This window comes from Dermacentor andersoni, chromosome 8 (genome assembly GCF_023375885.2).
Source record: "Dermacentor andersoni chromosome 8, qqDerAnde1_hic_scaffold, whole genome shotgun sequence".
Taxonomy (NCBI): Eukaryota; Metazoa; Arthropoda; class Arachnida; order Ixodida; family Ixodidae; genus Dermacentor; species Dermacentor andersoni.
Genome location: NC_092821.1, coordinates 75,667,925 through 75,676,501, shown reverse-complemented (window position 1 = coordinate 75,676,501; position 8,577 = coordinate 75,667,925).

Sequence of the window (8,577 nt, the reverse complement as noted above, 5' to 3'; positions counted from 1 at the left end):
TTTTTATTTGTCCACTCCAGTGCATGCGCTGAGACGCAAGTCTCCAGAGCACACCAATAGAGTGGCTCAGCGGCCCAAGCCAAACCCAGCCTCCCCCCCCCCCCCCCGCTTTCTCACAGGGACTACTCTGCAAGACAGCGACACCAAGCACAAATAAAGACGCAAAGAAGCTATTGTCTCATGTTACACCAGAGGAACTGTAATACTAATGTGAAATCACTATTACAGGTGTTAGGACTCTGAAAGCTGACCTACAGTCCTTTAATTGCACAGTCTCCGTGATCGGCTGGTGCTACAAACCGCAAGAAGTCGTCGCGAGCGCCCATATCGCGCCCTGGTACGCCCCTGCGCCCCCCCCCCCCCCCGAGCCAGCACCTTCGACGACATCGTCCAGTGCATAGTGGCACAGAAATTTTGTAAGCGAAAACATGACGAAAATGGGAAGTGGAAGTGGCACCACCTGTTGGCGACTATGGTTCTTCTCCGGAGACGTCAGCATTGTCTGATTCACTGAGTGCGCCATGAAGAATGGTCACGTGTTGATTACATCAACAGGTTCATCTGGGCGCGAGCGGTTCAATTCAGGAACACCAGCCGGATCTTCAGCGGCAATTTTCGACGCAATAAAATGGCATATCGGCACACACAGAAACAAAGATAGACTTCGAGACGAATAAGCTTTCCGTGTAGCTTGAGATATAATATTTTAGTGTCCCTTTAGAAACTCTGTGGGCCCTGCATCAGCTTCCGTATTAGCTCCCAAATGGCGAGCCTACATGCAAGCACAATTACTGTGCATCTTTCGGGATTTATCGGCCAAATATCGCTTCGCTCTAGGCATTCTAAATTTTCGTTACTACTTAGTTTTGCTTGCTTGGTGTTTTACTTTGAGCAAAAAGACACAAATAAATAAAGGAACTTGTGCTTGCTCAGAACACGCGAACCCGCTCGCACGTCATAAATAAAGCGCGAGCTTTACAAATTAACCCACAGCGACATTCTCCATTACAGTTTTTCTCAAGTAAGCAGAACAGAGCCATGAAATTATTCTTGGGAACCATGATTGTCGTGACATATATCAGCATACATTGGTGTGCTTCAAACCAGCAATCTCTCAAGATAGAAAAGGGCAAGTATGCTAATTAAGTGTCGCCTACAAGATTGATTTCTAAATACTGATTCTTCTGTAGCACGCTGGGTACGTAGATGTGTAATTTTAACGTAAGATATTGCAAACCGCGCGTTAGCTCAAATACTTAATCTCGTTTCTGTAAAAGTAGGAACAATTTCTCACGACCAAGAAGATGTCAATAGAAACGAAATCCCAGAACACGAAGTGCGCACCACTTCCTTGAAAAAAACGTTTACTCACAACAGAGCTATTAGAAAACTTGTAGAACTAGGACATACTTATGTGATAGCTGCCGCGGCAACTCAGTCGCCAACACTCATCTACAGCATGTGACTAAGCTCGTGAGCTCGAGGTCGACGGGTAAATCCCGGCAGCCATGGCCGAATTTTGACGGGTGCGTGTGAAAAAATGTTCGTGCACAAGTGAAGCGGGCACTTTGTGCTTTTCAGAATTATTGCCGAATAGCTCATTATGGCGTGCCTCATAATCAGGTTGTGATGTTTTGGCTTGTGAAAATTTATATTTAAGTTACTTGTTCGCCTGATGCAACAAAAGAACCGGCATGATTGATATTTCCCACGCATTATAACGTAAAATAACTATTACTGTTTGTAGCCATTCTGTTTTCTTGTGGTCTTGAAGTGTTTGACCAGAAAGTTTATGCAATATTATTGAACAACTGAAGCATCAAGTGTTTATCGTTAGAGTAGCATATTGAAAGTTGAATTTATGGAAGATAATTTTGTATTGCGTTTTTTTACAATGCACAGTATATTTAATTTTTGTTGGAGCTAGCAGAATTCTAGTCCTTGAGCTGGATTACTCGAAGAGGTGGTCTTTACTACGCATGGTTGAATAATTGCCAAAATTTTACCGCGCCAGCTTTCACCTAATTACTCTACGGCACATAAAGTACTATATTGATTGCAGCCGGTTTGTATCCAAGGCTTCTACACTTGGCATAAATTTCGAAAATGGGACCAGTTTCAAGATAGGCGTGTTTTATGTGGGGCGGTTTTCATCGCATTGGTCATAATCACAGTCACACTCTTCGCAAGTGGCTTGCCAGAAGCGATCAGCATGTTGATCGCACATTTTTTGCCAATGCAACAAAAAGAAAGAAGGAGAGGAAAATACCCGTATAAATTGCACCGAGGGCCCTTTCGGAGCTAATATTGCAATGGAGGTGCTCGGAAGATGTCGCCTATCGTTAAAAAAAATTAAAAAAAAAAACTGCAAATAACTTTGGGGAGCGGCGGATTGCCGGAAGTGGTCCCTCATTACAGCCACACGCAAACACAACAAATAAAAACTGCGACTTCTGATTCTGTTTCATTCTTGTTCATTTTTGATAGGCTACGTTGCAAATAAAATGCATTTTCACGTGGACCTAGGGGGCTGGTAGTTCGTACCTATGCGTGCTTTTCAGCTTTCACACGCTCTGCTAGTTGCTAACACAAAGAGGTGTCCCGAAATAGACAAGATAGCCTTCAGATATCCTGGCAATTATTTTTCTATTTTTTGCGTGCATGCAGCTACCTAGAAAAAAGTTCACTCACGTACAGAGCCCCTTTAAAGAATTGCAAACGCAGCCCCAAGCTGTTTCAAGGGTACAGGACATCACACAAAGCACCCGAAGTTGCCTCTCATTGTCCTCTGTTAATGTTCGTTTTCAAGCCTACCTCTCCAAAAAAAAAGTAGCTGAGGTAGCAAATCCTTTAGGATTTGCTACCTCCGGTCAGGTACTTGGAGGATCATGCGAAATTTCCGGGATAGATTTCCTACTATAGCACAGTTATTACTCTGGCGTTGAATTGTGACCATAGGGACGTCGCTTCTAGGCCCGACGTTCACCTGACGCTCCCAGAGACGGACACCAGGTAGACAAAGCCAAAACACCACCTTTACTGCGTCGTGTCACTAAATGTCACTGAATCGCACGTAGCTCCCCAGCAACTCCCAGCCAGCTGGCAAGTTAAACAGTACCGTCAATTAATGTCCAATCGTTCATCCATAACAAGAACTATTTCAGTAGTTTTACCTCTTGAATTCAACAGAGTGTGATTTCTACTTATGGACAGAAACAAATTTATAATTTCGGGACGTCTTGCTGAATGTGCATTTTCACTTCACCAATATGAATGGGCATTTTAGGGGATATTCGCTGCAGTTATACCACTAGCGCTTATTACACATAGATTTAGACATGCCATGTGTTATTTTTACATATCTGACCGTAAGAAGACAGCTACGTCATTGGAACTAACGTCTACTAAACTGCGAACAGTTATAAACTATCGCCGAGTCTTCTCACGCTGAATTTATGTAACTGCTGTTGTATACTCGAAAATAAATACAATACATCCACACGTTTATTTATATAAAAAACGCGTATACGTTCCTAATAAAGCAAGGTGATCAGCTTCGTTGCCCATAAGTCCCTGCACTCAATTTCACATTGTATACAGAGATGCTGGAAGGCAAGCGGCGATGGCCATCACAGGTGGTGAACAACTACAGGATCGCATACATGTGGAAATGGCATTGTGACATGAGCGACTACATCAATTTCCTTTCGATTAAGTCGCAGCGTATCAAACGGCCTATATGCGCTCTCGAATAAGCTTAAAATTCGCTGTTGTTCCACGTTTTTTCTGAAGCGCCAGGTATGGTATTGAGCAGCGGTGCGTAGTTATTCGAAACCTTCGAATAAAATATGGAGTATTGCGGCACCTTATTCGGTCTTCCGATACAATCGCCACTAATTCTAAATACAAATATTTGTTGAATTGTTTAAGAATATTTCAGATCGCCACTTGTGCCCTGTCATACGTGAAATCGTAGGACACATGCAACCAGTAGAATCCAAGCGGCCACAGTAGGCATGAAACGCGATGAGTTACGTTGAGAACAACGCTACGTCACTCATGAAGTCCAACTTTTCCATATAAACCGCCGTCATGTGCACATAACAATGAGTCCAGAGTAAGCGAACAAGCTCCCTATTTGCTCCGAATCCTTTGTCTGTGCTCCCAATCTTTCATCGCCCCCATCCCTCTCCCATGTGTAGGGTAGCAAGCCGGTTACGCTAAACTGGTTAACCTCCCTGCCTTTCCTTCTCTACTTTTTCCTTCCTTCCTTCCTTGTCTGTGCTTTTAACCGACCCTTAATAGCGTCCTTTGTAATGACAGAAGCTTGCTAACAATGTGAGCATGCCGCATAATCTAAAAATCGCATAATATACTGGTGATAACGGTGCGCCCTGATACAATAAGTATTCGATATTCCATTAAATTACCTTTTGGTGCGGTTTTGTTTCTGTGCCATTCTGTCCCGAAATTTTTCATTCGCACACTTCTAGTATTTAGGCAGAAAAGTCAGTAAAACATCAATGTATTTTGTGCGAAATTTTGCAAACATATATATTGAAAATGGTCTTACCGGTGCAACTGGTTATAAGTAAGTACGCCTCGAGAATTTGTCATATACAATGCGCGATTTTAATGTTTTTTGTTGTTGTAATGTTAGATTGTAACTTTTTTTCACAATTACTTAACCTGCTGATTTTTCTTATTTCTCCAGTAATTAATGTCCGCCTTTGCGAATACTCCAACCTAAGGACTTGAATGGTGCTAGCTGCCATCGGCAGTTTTAAAGAATATAAACCGGCTGCCTTAATTTACAGCATGCTGAATGCATCTCATTACATTTAATAAATAACTTTACACCAAGTTTGGAGAAAATATATTGATTGTGTTGCATCAGTTATTGTAATACCCTCACACCACAGAACGGCTGCGTTTGTTTTGCCTATAGTAATATGAAGCGGCCCACGTGATGGTTAGTTGCAGGTCTGCCGGTTAGACATGCATCATTTTAAGCATGTCGTTATGCTGAACAGTGAAGCCAAGGAAGAGGTGGCCCATAGTTTCGCTACAACGCTAGAATCACAAGTATCTGAAACTTGGGAAGAAGCCCGCAATTTTCTCGGGGTTTCTTCAGTGCTTCGAGAAAATTACGCCAAAAAGTAAGAGGACCACAAGACAAACGCTACTTTAGATATTGCTTATTGCTTGTTCTTGTTACGCGTGAGCGCTGCGCAAACTACCAGATGAATAGAAGATGAATAGAATAATGTTCCCCGTACACAAATGTGAAGCGCTGAGAAGGACATTCGAAAACTCCACATATATACATACGTCTGAAGTGCTGTTTAGTAATAGTACTTCAGTTATTGCGAATAAGTAGTATTCAATATAACAGTTCCATACCGCTCAACTTGTTCTTTCCGCCGAAGGTTGGTGCAAATACATGGGGCAAGATCTTCACAATGGTCAAAAATATCAAAGTCAATGCCCATGTGAGGAATGGACATGTGACGCAAATAAATCAACTTTAAGAGTCACTGGGTAAGGCAAGTATGTGAAGTCTAAATATTGATCTAATATGTGATGTGGATAAAATGAAAATTGGGGCACGAGTGTGTGGGTATGTGTGCGTGTGCGTGCGTGCGTGCGTGTGTGTGTGTGTGTGTGTGTGTGTGTGTGTGTGTGTGTGTGTGTGTGTGTGTGTGTGTGTGTGTGTGTGTGTGTGTGTGTGTGTGTGTGTGTGTGTGTGTGTGTGTGTGTGTGTGTGTGCGTGTGCGTGTGCGCGTGCGCGTGCGTGTGCGTGGAAACAAAGGCTGCACAACAAACACTGGTGCTGACACTACTGCTGCGCGTAGCGTCTGTGATACAGCAACTTCAAAGATAGAATAAGTTCAACAAAGAGAAATGACTGCTTGTAGATACATTACTCGTTCATAAATGTTAGTAGTGAATGTATTTAAGTATATTTCTGTTCACAGTTACTAATATTGGCGTGAAGAAAGGCTGCGAGTTGTTCAAGATAAATTGTTCTAATAACTTCTGCCAGCGTTCGTGTAGAATACGTTTACATCACGTTTCGTGTAGAAGAACTATTTAAACATGTATTTTTCCCTATATTGATGTTATATAAATAACGGCATTTTGTACTGCTTTCTCAGGGGCACAAATGACGGCAGATATCTAGGATGCAAATTATTTAATGCACGCAATAATATTAACCATTTCATACTTGGTCGCCAGCACTGCAAAGCCTCGCGTGTAGGGAACTCGTAGAAATCTCGCTCCTCTTGACGGTTACCGCGGAATAAGTATTCGCGAGTTTGAAGTGTACCTCGCGACCACAACTTCACATCATATATCGCTGTAATGATACAGCTTAGTTCTTGCAGTTCTATACATGATGTCACGTGGTAGTGATGGTGAAGAAGGCAGCAAAACTTTCATTAACGAAACTAGCGTTTTATAGGGCGAACTTGTGCCCTCAAAAGCAGGCTACACACTCAAAGAACGATAGCGGCGAATACACTCGGCGATCGTAGAAAATCTCCTGAGTGGGTCAAGCGCGTCGGCTTTTATACATGAGTCGTCGAATGTTCCAGAGTAATCGCTAGGACCCGCGCGCCTTCCACAAAGTTTTACATTATTCGCCTCACGCACACATGCAATCAGATTACGCAAGGTTCGGTCACAGACAGCGGATGGAACCATCGATAACATTCCAGAAACTTCCGATACATGCAGGCCCGTCCTGCGCTGTGCGATAACATTTGTTAGGCGGTGAAACGTGTCGCCCGATAAAGACAAGTACACGTGTCAATACACCCCTCTTAGAAATCATCGACCCAATACTGCGAACAAACGAAAGTAATAAAGAAAAGCACTCGTAGCAAAGAAAACAACAAAATAATAAACTTCGTCAGCATCCGTAAAAGGGTTTAAGACGCACCACGTGGAACCACTTCAGATCGTGCGCGGCGCCGCTGTGAATGCGAAATGCCGTCTGGCACGACCTCATAGTCCACAGCGCCAATACGTCGGATGACCTTGTAGGGTCTGAAATAGCGTCGCAGTAGTTTCTCACTCAGTCCTCGTCGGCGTATCGGGGTCCATACCCAAACACGGTCACCGGGCTGGTACTCGACGAAGCGTCGTCGGAGGTTGTAGTGTCGGCTGTCGGTCCTCTGCTGGTTCTTGATCCGCAGGCGGGCGAGCTGTCGGGCTTCTTCGGCACGCTGGAGATAGGTAGCGACGTCAAGGTTCTCCTCGTCAGTGACGTGCGGCAGCATGGCGTCGAGCGTCGTCCTCGGGTACCTGCCGTAGACCAGCTTGAACGGTGTGATCTGTGTTATTACTTGCCCCGCCGTGTTGTAAGCGAATGTTAAGTACGGCAGCACGGCCTCCCAGGTCTTGTGTTCGACGTCGACGTACATTGCTAGCATGTCGGCGAGGGTCTTATTCAGCCGCTCCGTAAGACCATTCGTCTGTGGGTGGTAGGCCGTTGTCCTCCTGTGCCTTGTCTGACTGAATTGCAGAATGGCTTGGGTGAGCTCCGCTGTAAAGGCCGTTCCTCTGTCGGTGATGAGGACTTCTGGGGCGCCATTTCACAGCAGGATGTTTTCGACAAAGAATTTCGCCACTTCGGCTGCGCTACCTTTTGGGAGTGCTTTAGTTTCAGCGAAGGGGGTGAGGTAGTCTGTCGCCACGACGATCCACTTATTTCCGGTTGTTGACGTCGGAAAGGGTCCCAACAAGTCCATCCCAATCTGCTGGAATGGTAGGCAAGGAGGCTCGATTCGCTGTAGTAATCCGGCTGGCCTTGTCGGCGGTGTCTTGCGTCGCTGACAGTCTCGGCATGTTCTGACATAGCGGGCGACGTCGGCGGTCAGGCGCGGCCAATAATACTTTTCTTGTATCCTCGATAGTGTCCGGGAAAATCCGAGCTGTCCGGCGGTCGGATCGTCATGTAGGGCGTGCAATACTTCTAGACGAAATCCTGACGGGACAACAAGAAGGTAGTTGGCGCGCACTGGTGCAAAGTTCTTCTTCACGAGCAGGTTGTTTTGAAGCGAGAACAAGGACAATCCTCGCTTAAATGCCCTAGGGACAACGGCGGTGTGCCCTTCCAAATAATCGACGAGTCCTTTAAGCTCCGGGTCTGCCCATTGCTGTTCAGCGAAGTCTTCCGGGCTTATTATTCCAAGGAAGGCCTCGTAATTCTCATCTCGCGGTGGCGGGTCAATGGGGGCGCGTGATAGGCAATCGGCATCAGAGTATTTTTGTCCGGACCTGTAGGTTACAGTAATGTCATATTCTTGTAGTCTGAGGCTCCAAAGCGTCAGTCGTCCAGGAGGATCCTTTAATTTCGCTAGCCAATACAACGCGTGATGGTCGCTGACGACTTTGAATGGCCTGCCATATAGATAAGGGCAAAATTTAGCAGTAGCTCAAACGATGGCGAGGTATTCCTTTTCCGTCGTAGAATAGTTGCCTTCCGCTTTTGACAGCGACCGGCTTGCGTAAGCAATCACTTGTTCGACCCCGTTTCTCCTCTGGACTAGAACGGCACCGATGCCTAGG